Source organism: Aedes albopictus, chromosome 3 (genome assembly GCF_035046485.1).
Source record: "Aedes albopictus strain Foshan chromosome 3, AalbF5, whole genome shotgun sequence".
In the NCBI taxonomy this organism is placed as follows: Eukaryota; Metazoa; Arthropoda; class Insecta; order Diptera; family Culicidae; genus Aedes; species Aedes albopictus.
The window spans coordinates 203102617-203125960 of record NC_085138.1 but is presented as its reverse complement, the minus strand read 5'-3'; the positions used below and the strand labels follow the sequence as shown (position 1 = coordinate 203125960).

Sequence of the window (23344 nt, the reverse complement as noted above, 5' to 3'; positions counted from 1 at the left end):
GATTGCGGATTTCACCCAGACAAAACCCTAAAAAAGTTAATAGAATACGAATTTTGGCCAGAACAAGGTCACAAGAGAATAAACATTACCGAGTTAGTCTTCTTGTTACTCCTGAGATAATATTATGCTTTTGGTCGAAATACGAAGTGACCGAACGTGCGAAAATTGATTTTTAACCTACTTAGAAATGTCGCAACTCAATTTGGATTAGTGCATATTGTTGCTCTTAATTAGCTTAATGATGCGCAACAGAAAAAATAGATTCAAATTTACTTCGCAGCTGCAACTTCGCAAGTGCTTCTAGCGACGACTTCGATTTGGTGGTGCGACGATAATATCCTAACTGCAACTATATTGCACTAGTTTCCACGAGAATTTGCCTATCAGTAATATCACTGATACTGTTCAAGTTCTCATGTAACTGGCAAAACTACCATACGAAGGATATTATTTCAGTACTAACAAGAATATATACTCGTGAATGTTTATTCTTTTTTTCAAAATTCAATTTTTGTATGTTATGTATGAATACATTCTTTTATACCATAGTTGATATTGGTCGGTGCCTGGGTGTTCGTGGCAGCTCGAGGGTAGTATGTCACAATAATAGTCTTTAATCATAGACTTGGAAAAGATTGGGGGTAAGGATTCTCTGAAACTCATCCGAGAGTTATATCTTGATGGCATGTTCGTTGTCTTTGTAGCAATTGGAAACCAGATTGCAGTGGGAGTGGATTATTCTTCTGCCGGATGGAACAACACAAAAAAGGCAAGAACAGAGAAATAAACTGGGGAAGAAAACACAAGCGAATCAAACTTTTATACGAGCAGAACGAAGACAGCCGAAAATACATCCCATGTATGTAACATCACGGGTCCCCAACACATCTCTCACATGTGAAGAATTAGCCTAAGTTAAAATTCACAAATAAAAAGAAATTAAAAAAAACCATCTCTCACAAAAACAAAAGGTTGTCTACCTCGGGACTCAAGGGTATCCAAAAGAAGAGCTCTGGAGGCATCATTAGTCGGCCGCTGCCAAACTAAGTGGTCGATGTCATCATAACCGGAACCGCACTTAGCTCAAATATTGCTCAACGCGAGATCAATTCTGTGTAAATGCGCGTCTAGCGTCCTCTGCGCCCACTTTCGCGAGAGAGAGGTCTCCTTCTCATTGTCATAAATTGAGCGATGTAAGGGGACCTTATACATAGGTAATCTTGTATGATCTTTCGACCAGTGCACCCATCTGCTCCCTTATTTTTGAAAGAAAGTAAGATATATACCTTACAGCTTACAGGTTTCATCGACCGGAGTGCCTCAATAGAACTAAGACTATCCGAAAAGATGAAGAAATAGTCTGCGGGCATGTTGAAAACCATCCCGAAAGCGAAATTAATTGCTGCCAGCTCAGCAACATAAACCGAACAAGCTTCCTGAAGTTTGCGAACACTGAAGTCGACCTTACAGTGAGATCGAATTTAAGACATAAGAAGCAACACCTGCACATAAAGGTCATGCAATTTATTGCTGATGCATGAGTTTTGGCAGACTATAGTGGGCTGGTCATATAAATAGAACGTCGAAAACAACTTGTTATTAGTTGGAAAACTTTTTACGCTTATTTCACTCTAAGGGTTTAAAAATTATTGATTAGAAAAGTGTCATTTTTAAGACGAGTTCAGTTTTACTATTTTTGCGTAACACTAGTTTATATAAGAAAAATGGTAGAATACTAAAATCCAATTTATTTTAATTTTCCCCGATGAAAGATTTTCTACCCTCCCGAATCTTTTTTCTATACGGTTAAGGCTAACTTATAACGAAAAAAGATTTTAGGTTCATGAAAGTGCGATAATAATCGTGTTTCAGCACACCGTGTGCCTTTCAAAAAAATCGCCTCCCAGCAACGCCTTGTTTATCAGATGACTCACAAAACACTTTTATTTATTCATGGTAGGCTTATTTAACATAGCTTTGAGTTAAAATCGAAGTTAACATATAAGTTTAATTTCATAAAAGCATATTTGTGCGAAAGTGAGAATTTTTAAGGTAATTGCATACCTTTAGGCGTTTAATGTGGGTCATTCTGTAACTTATTAAACTTTATTTTATTTTTGACATAGGGGAAATTACCTATTCTCGGCCGTTTTGTTCTCTTCGTCTTTGGGGGTTTTTTGAAACCTATAGAACTCAGAGTTGGTCTCAAATCCTTCCCAACTAAGCTGAATTATATGGCCAAGTTTCAGATAATTTGGCTGACAAAAACTCCCCATGACGAAGAGAACAAACCTGCCGATAATACCCATTGTCACATATTGCACCAGTTGTAAGAATTTTAAAAACTTATTCAGATTCAGCATCTCGAATCCCACTCCCGACAAACTTACAAAATGTGAGTTCTTCCTTCGGAAGGGAAGTAAAGCGTGGGTCCCGAGATGAACTAGCCTAGGGCTAAAAATCTCGTTAATACAGATAAAAAAAAAAAAGATTCAGCATCATCAAATTTAGTTAGTTCAATAATTTTCCATTCTAAGAATGTTATGTCATTGGTTGGTCAACTTCACCCCGGATTGAAAGTTTTCAAATTTGGCCATTTGAGCAATTTTTATAAAATTTAGCAATTTCTTGTAAGAATTTCGTTTACGGGGTAACATTGATCAGCGGGGTAACATTGATCGGCTTGACCGACCTCGTGAAATGTTCAAACAAGCATTTTACATTGAATCAGTTTCTGCTATCGAATGGAATATCGTAATCTGCTGTTATTTAGCTATTAAATGACATGTAATTCTTCAAAATTGAATTCCATAAACATTGAAATAAATCGATTTTTCCATAACTGTGTTTCGTAACACAATGAGATACTTTGTCAAACATTCATGCTTGGCATGAATACTAGATACAATATGAGGATAGAAATCACTGTATTACTTAAATATGATATCCTAGAGTTGGATTTAATGAACGAAACTTTTATGAAACTGCTCTTTTGTAATAAAATATACGATTTATCAAAAGTAGGCTATCAATTCCTTAAGCAATTGCCTACCTTTAGGCGTTATTCGCGGTTTGGAGGATGTTAATCTTAAAATAACTCAAAAAGTACATAACTTGTAAAAATTTGGACAACATATTCGAAATCATCGACCCCGAATTTAGTAAGTAAGGGTACTTTTAACACAAACGAACATTGATGACTGGCATGATCAATGTTACCCCAAATCTACAAAATCAAAAATTAGATTAAAAAGCTTATTTTAACATGATTTAAAGTTTCACAATACTTTTTCGTGTAGCTTAACACATATTCAGAGAGCCAGTACTTGTTTTAAAAATATAAATCATGTAACATTTGCTTTAACAAGAGAATTATTCAAGAAAGATCGAAAATTCTGATCAATGTTACCCCGGATTACGGTATAAGCCCACGTGCGATACGTAAAGTGACACAAAACAAATCAACTTATGAACGCAAAATGATAATGGATAACAAAAGCTTTCGATTAATTAGTATTTATCTATTAAAGAGGAAAGTGACAAATAATTGTGTGTGACCCATAATTGTGCAATGAGTGTAACTTATAATATGAATTCGGACACCACCTAATGCTTCTTTATTGAACATTTTTCACTGCAATAAGGCTTTCAAATTTCTTACAATTATTAATTCAACTATTTTGAGGTGAATATTGATTGTGACTGTGTATTAGCCTGGTACACGGTTTATATGGGAAAACACAAAACATGGAAAAACTCATGTTCCTGTATACTTTTTGAGTTCCACTTGGTCCCATATCAACCGTGCAAAATTTCAGATCGATCGGAAAAACTATATTTTAGCACCCGCCATTCTTAGTTTTTCATACGATTTACTATGGGGAAATTTTACTCCTGCAAAGAAAAATCCATAGTAGTCACCCCTAGATCCCTAAAAATAAGTCGACGAATGATTTCTGTAGAATACTTTCAGGGTTGTTACAACAGCGCGGATTTCGCGATTTTCGCGGATTTGGCGCGGATTTACCCATGGAATTTAGCCCTCGCGCGGATTTGGCGCGGAATTGAGTTGTGTAGTGTATATAGCGATATAATTGAAAGATTATCGACACTTGATAATAAAATTATGAAATGTGTTTGCGTTTTTAAACGTTTAAGTCACAAAGCCGACAAATCGTGCGTTTCGTTCACGAGTTATGCGTGGTCCTACGTATGCCATTGCATTTGTATATACAGTGACTTACAACCAGAGAGTAAAAAAATCGAAAATTGAAAGTGAAGATTGACATTCTCTTTTTTTCATTCGTGTTTGGCCACATTCATTTTCAGCTGAATGCCTCTCTTTTTTCATTCAATTCTCTGTCACGAATATTTTTTCGCATGTCGTAAAATGTCCAATTTCTGTTAACAGGCGCACAATCCGACTTAATGGACAAATAGAGAACATAATTAATATTCTAATTAACCTTAGTAAGGTCTTGGGGTCTTTTTTGACCTTTTCCGAATTTCAATTCGCTATAGCTTTTGTTTCGAAAGGCCTAGAAATCTGAAATTTTCAGACAATTATTTTTTTGTGGAAAACTATCATTTCCATTCATCCAAAACATTGGACGACCCCTAGGGGAGCTCCCATAAAAAAAGTTACAAATAAGACCCTGGGGTCATTTTTGACCCCAAACTTTGAACGGCTCTCAAAAATCAGTGGCTGGGCCGATTTTGATTTTCTTTGGCCCAAATGAAAGCCACACATGTCTAGTTTTCAAAACCCCCGGAGAGTTCCGGATTTGGTCACTGTGGCCACCGGGAACCTGCTTCAACTGAAAAATGCCGCTTTAGAGACCCTAACTTTGGCAAGCTATAACTTTGCAACCAAACAAGTAATCAGGACCGTTCAAGAATCGTTGGAAAGGTATTCACGTGGACTTTGATTAAAGACATTAATATTGACTAATTCTTAAGAACCGGTTCCGGAAATCCGGAACATCCGGAACATCCGGAAAATAATGTTTTTCACGATAATGTGCTAGAAAGCACATTCATATTATTTACAGGATAGAAGTTTTTGCATCAAACTTCCTTAGGCCATAATACAATCTGTCGAGAACTATTTCTGTATGTTTCTGGTTATGTCCCGTCCTTCTGGAACCGGTTCCAGGGATCCCACAAGATGGCCAACGAGTTGACTGTAACGAAATTGAACGGTTTTCCGCGCTAAACACATCTGCGTTGGTTAACTCATGATGAAATCTCAATAATTTTACATGCTCCATATTGATGTGATATGTAAAAATATTATTGGACATTGTGGTCTTATGTGGCCACCGGAGTGACCACCGGAGAAACCCGTATTGAGGGACTTCCATGTTTTTGCAACAAAGATAGGCATTCGACGGCTCTAACTTCATGATTTTCATGGCCATGTACCTTCTGGCATTAAATAGAAGAATTGACCATTCTGGTCTGTTTTGGCCACCGGAGTGACCACCGGAGAAATCCGTATTGAGGGAGTTTCATGTTTTTGCAACAAAGATAGGCATTCGACGGTTCTAACTTCATGATTTTTCATGGCCATGTGGGTTCTGGCATTGAAAAGAAGAATTAACCATTCTGGTCTGTTTTGGCCACCGGAGTGACCACCGGAGAAACCCGTATTGAGGGAGTTTCATGTTTTTGCAACAAAGGTAGGCATTCGACGGCTCTAACTTCATGATTTTTCATGGCCATGTGGCTTCTGGCATTGAAAAGAAGAATTGACCACAATAGTCTGTTTTGGCCACCGCAGTGACCACCGGAGAAACCCGTATTGAGGGACTTCCATGTTTTTTGCAACAAAGATAGGCATTCGACGGCTCTAACTTCATGTTTTTTCATGGCCATGTGGCTTCTGGCATTAAATAGAAGAAATGACCATTCTGGTCTTATGTGGCCACCGGAGTGACCACCGGAGAAACCCGTATTGAGGGACTTCCATGTTTTTTGCAACAAAGATAGGCATTCGACGGCTCTAACTTCATCATTTTTCATGGCCATGTGGCTTCTGGCATTAAATAGAAGAATTGACCATTCTGGTCTGTTTTGGCCACCGGAGTGACCACCGGAGAAATCCGTATTGAGGGAGTTTCATGTTTTTGCAACAAAGATAGGCATTCGAAGGCTCTAACTTCATGATTTTTCATGGACATGTTGCTTCTGGTATTGAAAAGAACAATTGAATATTCTGGTTCGCTTTGGCCACCGGGATGACCACCGGTGAAATCCGTATTGAGGGAGTTTCATGTTTTTGCAACAAATATAGGCATTCGACGGCTCTAACTTCATGATTTTTCATGGCCATGTGGCTTCTGGCATTAAAAAGAAGAATTGACCATTCTGGTCCGTTTTGGCACTGGCTTGGTCCACGGTGACGGCGACGACGACGACGACGAAGTGATGATGAAGACAGTTTGGTTTTTGGGAGACCACGCAAAGTAGTTGGAACGAAACGAGGATAATGATGATGAGGATCAACAACGGGGCGCAAGAAATTTTTTAGAGGTTACCAATCGTGATGTTGTCAGAGGCGTAGCTGGATGTTCATCATACGTTATTTATTTATCGGCGCAAATATTGTGTATACGACAGTTGTGGAAATTATACTATACTGTTGTTGAAAGCTTTATTGAATTAAGGCTCTGATTCATTTGACGGACTTTGTGGTTTGATGTTTAATGTTCCTGATTTTTCCTGGGCACTGGGTTTTATCCCTGGCCCTGGCCAGTCTCTTTCAACCTATTTTATAACTTTGTATATACAGTCGAGACTCTTATAAGATCACTGGTCGGGGGGCGCAATAGGAATCCGCTTAATAGGAGACTAAGAGCTTATGGGTTTTCGGCCTTTTGGGGGTATGGCCTATTATCTCGGGTGTGTTAAGAGTTAGCGCAATACTTTCTTCGGCAAAGTTTTAGGGCTTGAAACGATCTACCATTTAGAACTATGGTTCATAGGATTAGTTGGCAACTTGGCCACTAGAGGGACTATCAACAGTTTGATGCTAAATTGCACTACAGAAACCATATTAGGTTGTCAAGCAAACCTTACGATATGCGACAGCTCAAGACCCTGATAATTTGGAAGGATAGTGTCTTCGGAAAAGTTGTTGGGTACGCCAATAACTTACTGACGATGAGTTGCGAAGTTCAAAATTCCTCCACTGGGCGGCGCTAGTGAATATGCAAATTTTAGAAATTTCATAGCTCAGAATCCTGATAACTTAGAAAGTTGATGTCTTCGGCAAAGTTGAGCAGTATGACATAAACTTACATAACAAAAAACACATGTTTCAAAATTCTGACACTAGGTGGCGTTTACCGGTTTTTTCGTCTTTTTCCGACTTTTTTGTAGTTTTTCGGCTTGGCAAAACTAGTGTCGCTCTCCTCGATAACTTATTAAGTTGGTGTCTTTGGAAAAGTTAATCAGAATGACATAAACTTTCATAACAATAAACACTTGTTTCGCAATTCTGCCACTAGGCGGAGCTAGTGACCATGCAAATTTTAGAAATCTCATAGCTCAGAATCCTGATAACTTAGAAAGTTGGTGTCTTCGGCAAAGTTGATCAGTATGACATAAACTTACATAAAAATAAACACTTGTTTCGCAATTCTGCCACTAGGCGGCGCTAGTGAACATGCAAATTTTAGAAAACTCTTAGCTCAGAATCCTGATAACTTAGAAAGATGGTGTCTTCGGCAAAGTTGATCAGTATGACATAAACTTACATAAAAATAAACACTTGTTTCAAAATTCTGCCACTTGGCGGCGTTTACCGGTTTTTTTTCGACTTTTTTTGAAGTTTTTCGGCTCAGCAAAACTAGTGTCGCTCCCCCGGTAAATAAGAAAGTTGGTGTCTTCAGCAAAATTGACCAGTATGACATAGACTTACATAAAACGGAAACCTTGTTTCGCAATTCTGCCATTAGGTGGCGCTAGTGAACTTGCAAATTTTAGAAATTGTATAGCTCAGAATCCTAATAACTTAGGAAGATGGTGTCTTCGGCAAAGTTGATCAGTATGACATAGACTTGCACAAAATGGGACACTTGTGACAGAATTCTGCCTCTGGTGCCACAAACACGCAAATTTTAAAAATCTCATAGCTCAGAATTCTGCAATCTTGGAGAGACTATATTCTTCATTGATGAGATACTTGGTTTTAAATTCTGCCCCTGGGCAGCATGCTCATTTTATTAATTGTATTCCTTGATGTCAGTCGGACTCGAAAGGAATCCTCCGAGGAACTTTAAGAGTATGCCAGTTGAAACTACTAGACGAATTAATTTTATTAAAAAAATTAAAGAATTGCGAAGTGTTCATAAAACTCACTAAATGGATAATATTTGTGACTGAATTCCTCGATTGCAGACCCAAGCAACACACATGTTATATAAAAGTTACGACAGCGCAAGTTTTGGTTGTATACAAGTTTATTTTACGTTATTTCAACACAATGTTAGAATTACGTAAAATAAACTTCTATACAACCAAAACTTGCGCTGTCGTAACTCTATTATAACATGTGTGTTGCTTGGGGAACTTGATAATTCCCTAATTCAAGTGAAACATTGTTTGTCTTCCTCAAGAAAGCCCTTCTCCTACCAACTAAGACAACTTTTCATTCTGAAAAAGCTGACTTCACGTAAGTATAAGAAAATAGAGCCAGCAAGAAAGGAGAAAGCATATCAAGTACTAACAAATAATGTGGACATATCTAAAAAGATAATGAAAAGAAACGATGTGATTTTCAAGAACAGTGAACATAGACGACCAAAACGTTAAGCGGTGTTAATCAAAATATACGATGAAAAGTTTGTTTGTGAACCGAAGTAAAACTATCCTAATCAGACTACAAGAATCGCAGTATATTTTAACATGAATTGCCTCTACTACAGAATAACCTTGTTGAACAATAAGAATAACTACTGAGCGTGAAGATAATATGTCGCGTGTCGAAGCATGAAAATTGAGCCGTCGAAAGACTGCTTCTGGTGATAAATCTAGATAATATGAGCGTTTAAAAATAAACATAGGAGTTCCCTAGTATGTGTTTCTCCAGGTGGTCACTCCGATGGCCAAAGCAGACCAGAATAGTCAAAATAGTACACAATCATGAAGTTATAGCCGTCGAATGCCCATCTTTGTTGCAAAAACATGAAACTCCCTCAATGCGATTTTTTCCGGTGGTCACTCCGGTGGCCAAAACGGACCAGAATGGTCAATTCTTCTTTTTAATGCCAGAAGCCACATGGCCATGAAAAATCATGAAGTTAGAGCCGTCGAATGCCTATATTTGTTGCAAAAACATGAAACTCCCTCAATACGGATTTCACCAGTGGTCACTCCGGTGGCCAAAGCGAACCAGAATATTCAATTGTTCTTTTTAATACCAGAAGCAACATGTCCATGAAAAACCATGAAGTTAGAGCCTTCGAATGCCTATCTTTGTTGCAAAAACATGAAACTCCCTCAATACGAGTTTCTCCGGTGGTCACTCCGGTGGCCAAAACAGACCAGAATGGCCAATTCTTCTATTTAATGCCAGAAGCCACATGGCCATGAAAAATCATGAAGTTAAAGTCATCGAATGCCTATCTTTGTTGCAAAAACATGAAACTCCCTCAATACGGATTTCTCCGGTGGTCACTCCGGTAGCCAAAAACAGACCAGAATGGTCAATTCTTCTATTTATTGCCAGAAGCCACATGGCCATGAAAAAACATGAAGTTAGGGCCGTCGAATGCCTATCTTTGTTGCAAAAAACATGGAAGTCCCTCAATACGGGTTTCTCCGGTGGTCACTCCGGTGGCCACATAAGACCAGAATGGTCATTTCTTCTATTTAATGCCAGAAGCCACATGGCCATGAAAAAACATGAAGTTAGAGCCGTCGAATGCCTATCTTTGCTGCAAAAAACATGGAAGTCCCTCAATACGGGTTTCACCGGTGGTCACTCCGGTGGCCAAAACAGACTATTGTGGTAAATTCTTCTTTTCAATGCCAGAAGCCACATGGCCATGAAAAATCATGAAGTTAGAGCCGTCGAATGCCTACCTTTGTTGCAAAAACATGAAACTCCCTCAATACGGGTTTCTCCGGTGGTCACTCCGGTGGCCAAAACAGACCAGAATGGTTAATTCTTCTTTTCAATGCCAGAACCCACATGGCCATGAAAAATCATGAAGTTAGAACCGTCGAATGCCTATCTTTGTTGCAAAAACATGAAACTCCCTCAATACGGATTTCTCCGGTGGTCACTCCGGTGGCCAAAACAGACCAGAATGGTCAATTCTTCTATTTAATGCCAGAAGCCGCATGGCCATGAAAAATCATGAAGTTAGAGCCGTCGAATGCCTATCTTTGTTGCAAAAACATGGAAGTCCCTCAATACGGGTTTCTCCGGTGGTCACTCCGGTGGCCACATAAGACCACAATGTCCAATAATATTTTTACATATCACATCAATATGGAGCATGTAAAATTATTGAGATTTCATCATGAGTTAACCAACGCAGATGTGTTTAGCGCGGAAAACCGTTCAATTTCGTTACAGTCAACTCGTTGGCCATCTTGTGGGATCCCTGGAACCGGTTCCAGAAGGACGGGACATAACCAGAAACATACAGAAATAGTTCTCGACAGATTGTATTATGGCCTAAAGAAGTTTGATGCAAAAACTTCTATCCTGTAAATAATATGAATGTGCTTTCTAGCACATTATCGTGAAAAACATTATTTTCCGGATGTTCCGGATTTCCGGAACCGGTTCTTAAGAATTAGTCAATATTAATGTCTTTAATCAAAGTCCACGTGAATACCTTTCCAACGATTCTTGAACGGTCCTGATTACTTGTTTGGTTGCAAAGTTATAGCTTGCCAAAGTTAGGGTCTCTAAAGCGGCATTTTTCAGTTGAAGCAGGTTCCCGGTGGCCACAGTGACCAAATCCGGAACTCTCCGGGGGTTTTGAAAACTAGACATATGTGGCTTTCATTTGGGCCAAAGAAAATCAAAATCGGCCCAGCCACTGATTTTTGAGAGCCGTTCAAAGTTTGGGGTCAAAAATGACCCCAGGGTCTTATTTGTAACTTTTTTTTAGGGACTAAGGAAGGTTAACTACTATACACAAGTTTTGAGGTGATTGGAAGTATAATCGGGAGTTACGGTCCAGTTTTATTTCTCAGTGAAAATTGTCAGTGACAGAAAAATGAATGAATAGGTGAAAAAATTCATTCACCAAAATGATTTTTATTTTGATCCCTCAGTTGAGAATTTTCAAAATTCACGTTGAATTTCACTCATTGAAAATGAAAATTTTAAACTCTGAATAGTGGCAATCACGTTCAAATGTGTGCGTGTATCTTTTGTAGATGTAGTGACTCAAAAATACTTATTTTTCTATGCTCACCACATATATGTGCTCTATACCAACTATTTCAAAAATTCTCACCTTTTCAAAAAACACCTCTCTGGAAAACTCTCTGATGGTAGATAATACATCCAGCTAGATGCCTACGGGTGCCACTTTGCCAGTCAGGCTCTGAATTTTTCGGAGTAGTGACTCAAAAATACTTATTTTTCTATGCTCACCACATATATGTGCTCTATACCAACTATTTCAAAAATTCTCACTTTTTCAAAAAACACCTCTCTGGAAAACTCTCAGATGGTAGATAATACATTCAGCTAGATGCCTACGGGTGCCATTTTGCTAGTCAGGCTCTGAATTTTTCGCAATAGTGACTCAAAAATACTTATTTTTCTATGCTCACCACATATATGTGCTCTATACCAACTATTTCAAAAATTCTCACTTTTTCAAAAAACACCTCTCTGGAAAACTCTCAGATGGTAGATAATACATTCAGCTAGATGCCTACGGGTGCCATTTTGCCAGTCAGGCTCTGAATTTTTCGCAATAGTGACTCAAAAATACTTATTTTTCTATGCTCACCACATATATGTGCTCTATACCAAATATTTCAAAAATTCCCACTTTTTCAAAAAACACCTCTCTGGAAAACTCTTAGATGGTAGATAATACATCCAGCTAGATGCCTACGGGTGCCACTTTGCCAGTCAGGCTCTGAAATTTTCGGAATAGTGCCTCAAAAATACTTATTTTTCTACGCTCATAACACTTAGATGCTCTATACCAACTATTTCAAAAATTCCCACTTTTTCAAAAAACACCTCTCTGAAAATCTCTTAGATGGTAGATAATACATCCAGCTAGATGCCTACGGGTGCCACTTTGCCAGTCAGGCTCTGAAATTTTCGGAATAGTGCCTCAAAAATACTTATTTTTCTACGCTCATAACACTTAGATGCTCTATACCAACTATTTCAAAAATTCCCACTTTTTCAAAAAACACCTCTCTGAAAATCTCTTAGATGGTAGATAATACATCCAGCTAGATGCCTACGGGTGCCATTTTGCCAGTCAGGCTCTGAATTTTTGGAAATAGTGCTTCAAAAATACTTATTTTTCTATGCTCAGCACATGTGCTCTATACCAAATATTTCAAAAATTCCCACTTTTTCAAAAAACACCTCTCTGGAAAACTCTTAGATGGTAGATAATACATCCAGCTAGATGCCTACGTGTGCCACTTTGCCAGTCAGGCTCTGAAATTTTCGGAATAGTGTCTCAAAAATACTTAATTTTCTACGCTCATAACACTTAAATGCTCTATACCAACTATTTCAAAAATTCCCACTTTTTCAAAAAACACCTCTCTGAAAATCTCTTAGATGGTAGATAATACATCCAGCTAGATGCCTACGGGTGCCACTTTGCCAGTCAGGCTCTGAAATTTTCGGAATAGTGTCTCAAAAATACTTATTTTTCTACGCTCATAACACTTAAATGCTCTATACCAACTATTTCAAAAATTCCCACTTTTTCAAAAAACACCTCTCTGAAAATCTCTTAGATGGTAGATAATACATCCAGCTAGATGCCTACGGGTGCCACTTTGCCAGTCAGGCTCTGAAATTTTCGGAATAGTGTCTCAAAAATACTTATTTTTCTACGCTCATAACACTTAGATGCTCTATACCAGCTATTTCAAAAATTCCCACTTTTTCAAAAAAACACCTCTCTGGAAAACTCTCAGATGGTAGATAATACATCCAGCTAGATGCCTACGGGTGCCATTTTGCCAGTCAGGCTCTGAATTTTTGGAAATAGTGCTTCAAAAATACTTATTTTTCTATGCTCAGCACATGTGCTCTATACCAAATATTTCAAAAATTCCCACTTTTTCAAAAAACACCTCTCTGGAAAACTCTTAGATGGTAGATAATACATCCAGCTAGATACCTACGTGTGCCACTTTGCCAGTCAGGCTCTGAAATTTTCGGAATAGTGTCTCAAAAATACTTATTTTTCTACGCTCATAACACTTAGATGCTCTATACCAACTATTTCAAAAATTCCCACTTTTTCAAAAAACACCTCTCTGGAAAACTCTCAGATGGTAGATAATGCATCCAGCTAGATGCCTACGGGTGCCACTTTGCCAGTCAGGCTCTATATTTTTCGCAATAGTGACTCAAAAATACTTATTTTTCTATGCTCATCACATATATGTGCTCTATACCAACTATTTCAAAAATTCCCACTTTTTCAAAAAACACCTCTCTGAAAATCTCTTAGATGGTAGATAATACATCCAGCTAGATGCCTACGGGTGCCACTTTGCCAGTCAGGCTCTGAAATTTTCGGAATAGTGTCTCAAAAATACTTATTTTTCTACGCTCATAACACTTAAATGCTCTATACCAACTATTTCAAAAATTCCCACTTTTTCAAAAAACACCTCTCTGAAAATCTCTTAGATGGTAGATAATACATCCAGCTAGATGCCTACGGGTGCCACTTTGCCAGTCAGGCTCTGAAATTTTCGGAATAGTGTCTCAAAAATACTTATTTTTCTACGCTCATAACACTTAGATGCTCTATACCAGCTATTTCAAAAATTCCCACTTTTTCAAAAAACACCTCTCTGGAAAACTCTCAGATGGTAGATAATACATCCAGCTAGATGCCTACGGGTGCCATTTTGCCAGTCAGGCTCTGAATTTTTTGCAATAGTGACTCAAAAATACTTATTTTTCTATGCTCACCACATATATGTGCTCTATACCAACTATTTCAAAAATTCCCACTTTTTCAAAAAACACCTCTCTGGAAAACTCTTAGATGGTAGATAATACATCCAGCTAGATGCCTACGGGTGCCACTTTGCCAGTCAGGCTCTGAAATTTTCGGAATAGTGTCTCAAAAATACTTATTTTTCTACGCTCATAACACTTAGATGCTCTATACCAACTATTTCAAAAATTCCCACTTTTTCAAAAAACACCTCTCTGAAAATCTCTTAGATGGTAGATAATACATCCAACTAGATGCCTACGGGTGCCATTTTGCCAGTCAGGCTCTGAAATTTTTGGAAAAGTGTCTCAAAATTACTTATTTTTTTACGCTAATAACACTTAGATGCTCTATACCAACTATTTCAAAAATTCCCTTTTTTTCAAAAAACACCTCTCTGGAAAACTCTCAGATGGTAGATAATACATCCAGCTAGATGCCTACGGGTGCCATTTTGCCAGTCAGGCTCTGAATTTTTCGGAATAGTGACTCAAAAATACTTATTTTTCTATGCTCACCACATATATGTGCTCTATACCAAATATTTCAAAAATTCCCACTTTTTCAAAAAACACCTCTCTGGAAAACTCTTAGATGGTAGATTATACATCCAGCTAGATGCCTACGGGTGCCACTTTGCCAGTCAGGCTCTGAAATTTTTGGAAAAGTGTCTCAAAAATACTTATTTTTCTACGCTAATAACACTTAGATGCTCTATACCAACTATTTCAAAAATTCCCTTTTTTTAAAAAAACACCTCTCTGGAAAACTCTCAGATGGTAGATTATACATCCAGCTAGATGCCTACGGGTGCCACTTTGCCAGTCAGGCTCTGAAATTTTCGGAATAGTGTCTCAAAAATACTTATTTTTCTACACTCATAACACTTAGATGCTCTATACCAACTATTTCAAAAATTCCCACTTTTTCAAAAAACACCTCTCTGGAAAACTCTCAGATGGTAGATAATACATCCAGCTAGATGCCTACGGGTGCCATTTTGCCAGTCAGGCTCTGATTTTTTTGCAATAGTGACTCAAAAATACTTATTTTTCTATGCTCACCACATATATGTGCTCTATACCAAATATTTCAAAAATTCCCACTTTTTCAAAAAACACCTCTCTGGAAAACTCTTAGATGGTAGATTATACATCCAGCTAGATGCCTACGGGTGCCACTTTGCCAGTCAGGCTCTGAAATTTTCGGAATAGTGTCTCAAAAATACTTATTTTTCTACACTCATAACACTTAGATGCTTTATACCAACTATTTCAAAAATTCCCACTTTTTCAAAAAACACCTCTCTGGAAAACTCTCAGATGGTAGATAATACATCCAGCTAGATGCCTACGGGTGCCACTTTGCCAGTCAGGCTCTGAAATTTTTGGAAAAGTGTCTCAAAAATACTTATTTTTCTACGCTAATAACACTTAGATGCTCTATACCAACTATTTCAAAAATTCCCTTTTTTTAAAAAAACACCTCTCTGGAAAACTCTCAGATGGTAGATAATACATCCAGCTAGATGCCTACGTGTGCCACTTTGCCAGTCAGGCTCTGAAATTTTCGGAATAGTGACTCAAAAATACTTATTTTTCTACGCTCATAACACTTAGATGCTCTATACCAACTATTTCAAAAAATCCCACTTTTTCAAAAAACATTTATCTGGAAAACTCTCAGATGGTAGATAATACATCCAGCTAGATGCCTACGGGTGCCATTTTGCCAGTCAGGCTCTGAAATTTTCGGAATAGTGTCTCAAAAATACTTATTTTTCTACACTCATAACACTTAGATGCTCTATACCAACTATTTCAAAAATTCCCACTTTTTCAAAAAACACCTCTCTGGAAAACTCTCAGATGGTAGATAATACATCCAGCTAGATGCCTACGGGTGCCACTTTGCCAGTCAGGCTCTGAAATTTTTGGAAAAGTGTCTCAAAAATACTTATTTTTCTACGCTAATAACACTTAGATGCTCTATACCAACTATTTCAAAAATTCCCTTTTTTTAAAAAAACACCTCTCTGGAAAACTCTTAGATGGTAGATAATACATCCAGCTAGATGCCTACGGGTGCCACTTTGCCAGTCAGGCTCTGAAATTTTTGGAAAAGTGTCTCAAAAATACTTATTTTTCTACGCTAATAACACTTAGATGCTCTATACCAACTATTTCAAAAATTCCCTTTTTTTAAAAAAACACCTCTCTGGAAAACTCTCAGATGGTAGATTATACATCCAGCTAGATGCCTACGGGTGCCACTTTGCCAGTCAGGCTCTGAAATTTTCGGAATAGTGTCTCAAAAATACTTATTTTTCTACACTCATAACACTTAAATGCTCTATACCAACTATTTCAAAAATTCCCACTTTTTCAAAAAACACCTCTCTGGAAAACTCTCAGATGGTAGATAATACATCCAGCTAGATGCCTACGGGTGCCATTTTGCCAGTCAGGCTCTGATTTTTTTGCAATAGTGACTCAAAAATACTTATTTTTCTATGCTCACCACATATATGTGCTCTATACCAACTATTTAAAAAATTCCCACTTTTTCAAAAAACACCTCTCTGGAAAACTCTTAGATGGTAGATAATACATCCAGCTAGATGCCTACGGGTGCCACTTTGCCAGTCAGGCTCTGAAATTTTCGGAATAGTGTCTCAAAAATACTTATTTTTCTACGCTCATAACACTTAGATGCTCTATACCAACTATTTCAAAAATTCCCACTTTTTCAAAAAACACCTCTCTGAAAATCTCTTAGATGGTAGATAATACATCCAACTAGATGCCTACGGGTGCCATTTTGCCAGTCAGGCTCTGAAATTTTTGGAAAAGTGTCTCAAAATTACTTATTTTTTTACGCTAATAACACTTAGATGCTCTATACCAACTATTTCAAAAATTCCCTTTTTTTCAAAAAACACCTCTCTGGAAAACTCTCAGATGGTAGATAATACATCCAGCTAGATGCCTACGGGTGCCATTTTGCCAGTCAGGCTCTGAATTTTTCGGAATAGTGACTCAAAAATACTTATTTTTCTATGCTCACCACATATATGTGCTCTATACCAAATATTTCAAAAATTCCCACTTTTTCAAAAAACACCTCTCTGGAAAACTCTTAGATGGTAGATTATACATCCAGCTAGATGCCTACGGGTGCCACTTTGCCAGTCAGGCTCTGAAATTTTTGGAAAAGTGTCTCAAAAATACTTATTTTTCTACGCTAATAACACTTAGATGCTCTATACCAACTATTTCAAAAATTCCCTTTTTTTAAAAAAACACCTCTCTGGAAAACTCTCAGATGGTAGATTATACATCCAGCTAGATGCCTACGGGTGCCACTTTGCCAGTCAGGCTCTGAAATTTTCGGAATAGTGTCTCAAAAATACTTATTTTTCTACACTCATAACACTTAGATGCTCTATACCAACTATTTCAAAAATTCCCACTTTTTCAAAAAACACCTCTCTGGAAAACTCTCAGATGGTAGATAATACATCCAGCTAGATGCCTACGGGTGCCATTTTGCCAGTCAGGCTCTGAATTTTTTGCAATAGTGACTCAAAAATACTTATTTTTCTATGCTCACCACATATATGTGCTCTATACCAAATATTTCAAAAATTCCCACTTTTTCAAAAAACACCTCTCTGGAAAACTCTTAGATGGTAGATTATACATCCAGCTAGATGCCTACGGGTGCCACTTTGCCAGTCAGGCTCTGAAATTTTTGGAAAAGTGTCTCAAAAATACTTATTTTTCTACGCTAATAACACTTAGATGCTCTATACCAAATATTTCAAAAATTCCCTTTTTTTAAAAAAACACCTCTCTGGAAAACTCTCAGATGGTAGATTATACATCCAGCTAGATGCCTACGGGTGCCACTTTGCCAGTCAGGCTCTGAAATTTTCGGAATAGTGTCTCAAAAATACTTATTTTTCTACACTCATAACACTTAGATGCTCTATACCAACTATTTCAAAAATTCCCACTTTTTCAAAAAACACCTCTCTGGAAAACTCTTAGATGGTAGATAATACATCCAGCTAGATGCCTACGGGTGCCACTTTGCCAGTCAGGCTCTGAAATTTTTGGAAAAGTGTCTCAAAAATACTTATTTTTCTACGCTAATAACACTTAGATGCTCTATACCAACTATTTCAAAAATTCCCTTTTTTTAAAAAAACACCTCTCTGGAAAACTCTCAGATGGTAGATAATACATCCAGCTAGATGCCTACGGGTGCCACTTTGCCAGTCAGGCTCTGAATTTTTCGGAATAGTGACTCAAAAATACTTATTTTTCTATGCTCACCACATATATGTGCTCTATACCAAATATTTCAAAAATTCCCACTTTTTCAAAAAACACCTCTCTGGAAAACTCTTAGATGGTAGATAATACATCCAGCTAGATGCCTACGTGTGCCACTTTGCCAGTCAGGCTCTGAAATTTTCGGAATAGTGACTCAAAAATACTTATTTTTCTACGCTCATAACACTTAGATGCTCTATACCAACTATTTCAAAAAATCCCACTTTTTCAAAAAACATTTATCTGGAAAACTCTCAGATGGTAGATAATACATCCAGCTAGATGCCTACGGGTGCCATTTTGCCAGTCAGGCTCTGAATTTTTTGCAATAGTGACTCAAAAATACTTATTTTTCTATGCTCACCACATATATGTGCTCTATACCAACTATTTCAAAAATTCCCACTTTTTCAAAAAACACCTCTCTGGAAAACTCTTAGATGGTAGATAATACATCCAGCTAGATGCCTACGGGTGCCACTTTGCCAGTCAGGCTCTGAAATTTTCGGAATAGTGTCTCAAAAATACTTATTTTTCTACGCTCATAACACTTAGATGCTCTATACCAACTATTTCAAAAATTCCCACTTTTTCAAAAAACACCTCTCTGAAAATCTCTTAGATGGTAGATAATTCATCCAACTAGATGCCTACGGGTGCCATTTTGCCAGTCAGGCTCTGAAATTTTTGGAAAAGTGTCTCAAAATTACTTATTTTTTTACGCTAATAACACTTAGATGCTCTATACCAACTATTTCAAAAATTCCCTTTTTTTCAAAAAACACCTCTCTGGAAAACTCTCAGATGGTAGATAATACATCCAGCTAGATGCCTACGGGTGCCATTTTGCCAGTCAGGCTCTGAATTTTTCGGAATAGTGACTCAAAAATACTTATTTTTCTATGCTCACCACATATATGTGCTCTATACCAAATATTTCAAAAATTCCCACTTTTTCAAAAAACACCTCTCTGGAAAACTCTTAGATGGTAGATTATACATCCAGCTAGATGCCTACGGGTGCCACTTTGCCAGTCAGGCTCTGAAATTTTTGGAAAAGTGTCTCAAAAATACTTATTTTTCTACGCTAATAACACTTAGATGCTCTATACCAACTATTTCAAAAATTCCCTTTTTTTAAAAAAACACCTCTCTGGAAAACTCTCAGATGGTAGATTATACATCCAGCTAGATGCCTACGGGTGCCACTTTGCCAGTCAGGCTCTGAAATTTTCGGAATAGTGTCTCAAAAATACTTATTTTTCTACACTCATAACACTTAGATGCTCTATACCAACTATTTCAAAAATTCCCACTTTTTCAAAAAACACCTCTCTGGAAAACTCTCAGATGGTAGATAATACATCCAGTTAGATGCCTACGGGTGCCATTTTGCCAGTCAGGCTCTGAATTTTTCGGAATAGTGACTCAAAAATACTTATTTTTCTATGCTCACCACATATATGTGCTCTATACCAACTATTTCAAAAATTCCCACTTTTTCAAAAAACACCTCTCTGAAAATCTCTTAGATGGTAGATAATACATCCAACTAGATGCCTACGGGTGCCCCTTTGCCAGTCAGGCTCTGAAATTTTTGGAAAAGTGTCTCAAAATTACTTATTTTTTTACGCTAATAACACTTAGATGCTCTATACCAACTATTTCAAAAATTCCCTTTTTTTCAAAAAAACACCTCTCTGGAAAACTCTCAGATGGTAGATAATACATCCAGCTAGATGCCTACGGGTGCCACTTTGCCAGTCAGGCTCTGAAATTTTTGGAAAAGTGTCTCAAAATTACTTATTTTTTTACGCTAATAACACTTAGATGCTCTATACCAACTATTTCAAAAATTCCCTTTTTTTCAAAAAACACCTCTCTGGAAAACTCTCAGATGGTAGATAATGCATCCAGCTAGATGCCTACGGGTGCCACTTTGCCAGTCAGGCTCTATATTTTTCGCAATAGTGACTCAAAAATACTTATTTTTCTATGCTCATCACATATATGTGCTCTATACCAACTATTTCAAAAATTCCCACTTTTTAAAAAAACACCTCTCTGGAAAACTCTTAGATGGTAGGTAATACATCCAGCTAGATGCCTACGGGTGCCACTTTGCCATTCAGGCTCTGAAATTTTCGGAATAGTGTCTCAAAAATACTTATTTTTCTACACTCATAACACTTAGATGCTCTATACCAACTATTTCAAAAATTCCCACTTTTTTAAAAAACACCTCTCTGGAAAACTCTCAGATGGTAGGTAATACATCCAGCTAGATGCCTACGGGTGCCACTTTGCCAGTCAGGCTCTGAATTTTTCGGAATAGTGACTCAAAAATACTTATTTTTCTATGCTCACCACATATATGTGCTCTATACTATATCTTTTTTTTTTTTTATTTAAAAAAATCCCACTTTTTCAAAAATCACCTCTCTGGAAAACTCTCAGATGGTAGATAATATATCCAGCTAGATGTTAGTGCTACACATTTTTGAATTATCGACCTTGCTTTACGCCAGCAGAACATGGTTGTTATCATTGTTACCATCAGCCACCCAAGTGACATTCACAAGTTTGGCTTTAGAGCGGGTCGGTTTGTTGGTAAATGCGCAAGGATGTTTTTCCTGTAATCACTACACTGCTCAAACGCCAAATAAACTCGTGCGAAGTTCCATACGAATATAGTGTTTTGGTGCTGCAGATTGTGCAGCAGAAACAATTTATTTTGCTAGCGCGATACAGCGGTACACATGCAGTTTTCTTCATTCACTCATACATCTCGATATATACATTCAGTGTGCAATCAGAGTTCTACGTCCGACCTACAATTAAAAGAAATATCGCCTTTTTTACAAACATTTTCGATTTCAAACCGTTTCAATACTTTTTGCCAAAACCTAAACTCTCGGTGCTTTGGAAAGTCAGTCATATACATGGTATTCATAATTATATAAATAAACATCACCGGATGTATGAGTCAAAAATTTCCTCAGAACAGACATTGGACTTATTTGTGTAATACTCGGATAAATATTTCGGCAGAGTGCGGACTATAATAATATCAGCTCATGTTATTTGCTCTGTGTAGACGAATTTGAGCGTGCAGTGACTTTTTCATCTTGAAGTACCGCTGTATGAACTATTTCTCAGTGTCCTATCGGAATAACGGATAATTTTGCTAGCGCGAAAATCTGCTAGCGCATTTAACTCAGGTAATCTTATGTTTTTTTTTTAATCTACCGCTTATCATTTACCGCAGAACGCTGAAGAAATTCAACAAAACCATGCTACGTAGTTTGTTTCTGAGCCGGTTCAACCAGCTAATTGGTAGCCGTCCCGAGTGGCCAAGTTGAAGCTGCACCGCATGAGAACTCCATCGCCTTTGCTGTCTAAACCGTTACAAAGATGACCGCAAGCTGAGATGAACGTATATGCCCTGCAGCGTGTGGCGGAAAAGCGTATCCTCTACCAGGAAGATAAAGAGATCTCCACTTTCGATCAGCTGGCGATGGTTGCCCCTACCGGAAAGAACATTATGCTGAAAAAACGCTGCTTACGAAGCACTCATCCACTTCGGACGTGTCCCAATGCAACACCCGGGAACGCCTATAAGAGACAGCTCGCGGTCGCTGTAAGCTGTGTGAGAAGAGGGGGACGGAATTTCACCGTCGTCGGTTCTCAAAAATACACATTTTTACTTCTATTAAATATTTGTGTATTTAAGTGAAATTATACGAAAAATGAATGAATGGAATCGAAACTAAGCGGTCTGTAGTTAGCCTCCATTTAGCCTCCAAAAATAATTTGCTGTTGTAGGGTTTTTGGAGGCTAACTACAAATCGTTGGAGGCTAACTTTTTGGGGCATTTTAGGGCAAAACCAAGGACGCCAATCGAAAGATCAGCTCATTTCTTATCGGAAAACATATAAAAACTTTGAATTTTCCTTAAAAATAACGAGTTTTAAACGAAAAACATTTTTTCCATAGTAACTTGCATGCAAGTTTGGAGGCTAACTACAAATCGTTGGAGGCTAACTGTTTGGGGCCTTTTGGGGCAAAACCGAGTACGCCAATCGGAAGATCGGATAACTTCCAATCAGAAAACATATAGCAACTTTTAATTTATCTTAAATTTTACCAAATATAGAAGAAAAAACCAAAATTTCGTTAGGCACTGACATGCAAAATTGGAGGCTAACTACAGAAATTAGGAAAATCTTTGGAGGTTCAGGTTTTGGCTAACTAAAAGGTCATAATCGACCCACAACAAGGAGTTAGCTGGGACCCTAACGAAGCGATTGAGACTGACTAATTGAAAATCCGTGTTGGTTTACTAAAAATTTTCAATCAAATACGGATTTTGCAATTTTGTTCGTAGATTGATCTGATTTTCAAGCACAAGCCCCCACAAAAGTTTGGAGGCTAAGGTTTTGGCAAACCGAAAGGTCACAACCCGCATATTGGGAGTTAGCTGGGACCCTAAGGAAGCGTTTGCGCCCAAGTATTTTAAAATCCGTGTTGGTTTACTAAAAAAATTTCATGAAATACGGATTTTGCAATTTTGTTCGCAGATTTATCTGATTTTCAAGCACAAGCCCCCACAAAAGTTTGGAGGCTAAGGTTTTGGCAAACCGAAAGGTCACAACCCGCATATTGGGAGTTAGCTGGGACCCTAAGGAAGCGTTTGCGCCCAAGTATTTTAAAATCCGTGTTGGTTTACTAAAAAAATTTCATGAAATACGGATTTTGCAATTTTGTTCGTAGATTGATCTGATTTTCAAGCACAAGCCCTCACAAAAGTTT

At 37.7% G+C, this 23344-nt stretch overlaps 1 long non-coding RNA gene across 1 annotated transcript; it reads right to left on the bottom strand.

Moving 5' to 3' along the window:
* Positions 1 to 337: 337 nt before the first annotated feature.
* On the bottom strand, positions 338 to 21760 carry LOC134291173 (uncharacterized). Its single transcript, XR_009998949.1, has 3 exons — positions 20971 to 21760; positions 11151 to 16769; positions 338 to 4466 (listed from the first exon to the last, which is right to left on the bottom strand). It is a non-coding gene; the product is annotated as an uncharacterized LOC134291173 (long non-coding RNA).
* Positions 21761 to 23344: the final 1584 nt, after the last annotated feature.